Source organism: Silene latifolia, chromosome 10 (assembly GCF_048544455.1).
Source record: "Silene latifolia isolate original U9 population chromosome 10, ASM4854445v1, whole genome shotgun sequence".
NCBI lineage: Eukaryota > Viridiplantae > Streptophyta > Magnoliopsida > Caryophyllales > Caryophyllaceae > Silene > Silene latifolia.
Window position 1 is genome coordinate 69,992,411 of NC_133535.1, and position 1,105 is coordinate 69,993,515.

At 40.2% G+C, this 1,105-nt stretch overlaps 1 non-coding gene across 1 annotated transcript; it reads right to left on the bottom strand.

Moving 5' to 3' along the window:
• Positions 1 to 750: 750 nt before the first annotated feature.
• Positions 751 to 858, bottom strand: LOC141610386 (small nucleolar RNA R71). Its single transcript, XR_012528296.1, has one exon. It is a non-coding gene; the product is annotated as a small nucleolar RNA R71 (small nucleolar RNA).
• Between the last annotated feature and the right edge of the window lie 247 nt (positions 859 to 1,105).

Genomic DNA, 1,105 nt, shown 5'->3' on the forward strand with positions numbered 1-1,105 from the left:
GCCTATGTAAACAATGTAGTAGATGGGCAATGATGAGAAGATCCTTGCATCCCCAACAAAATCCTTGAGGATTCTTGGAAGAAGAAAAGAAGAAAAGAAGAAGAAGACTTGCTGAGCTACTATCCGAGCGTCTTGGCCACGGGACGAGCGTTCTGGCTGGCTACAATCCGAGCGTCCCGGGATGCGCATATTCCTTGAAGACTAGAAAAAGGGAGATGAGCATCTCCTTCGAGAGGAGTACTTCCTCAACTTTTATCAAGGGTCTTAATCGTCATTTCAGCCCTTAGTAACCCTAATTTATGTACCTAATCCTTAGTATAAATACCCCATTGTACTAATTAAATTATCATGTTCTTCTTATGCAATCTTAATCTCATTTTAATCTTGCGATCAACTTTTAATTAAGCATTAATACAAATCTCATTTCCTTAATTTCTCTATTGTTCATCATTTATTTTGGGTAATTGAAGATTATTTGGGCATTATTGGGAGATTGACAACCTTCCAATTTGGGGGGATGCCTAGTGAAGACCCTCATTCTCATATGGAGACTTTTTGTGACTAGTGTGATGCGATTTCACAAACCGGAGTGACTCAAGACCAAATTCGATGGGTCTTATTTCCTTTTTCTTTGATTGGTACCGCGAAACAATGGCTAAAGAGCCTTGATAAGGCTACTCTTGGTATTGACTCTTGGAAGAAATTGGCTCTTGCTTTCTACAAAAAATTCTACCCTCCGGAAGAGACTAACATGTCAGGAGCCCAAATCACGGGGTTTAAACAAAGGGACGAAGAATCTTTATATGAAGCTTGGGAGCGATTCAAAGGAACTTGTCGCTCATGTCTTCATCATGGACTTAGCGAGTGGTTCTTCGTACAACAATTTTGGAATGGTCTTTATGAAGACTCCCGAAACATTCTCAACATGGGATGAAATGGTATGTTCACCGAAGTTGACGATAATCAAACATGGAAAAAGATTGAGGAAATGGCGGTCCATAACTCACAATATAGTAGACCTCGAAAGGCTACTAGAGGAGGAAAGCATGAAGTGGACTCTATTACTCAATTGGGTGCTCAACTTAGTGCTCATATTGATACCATC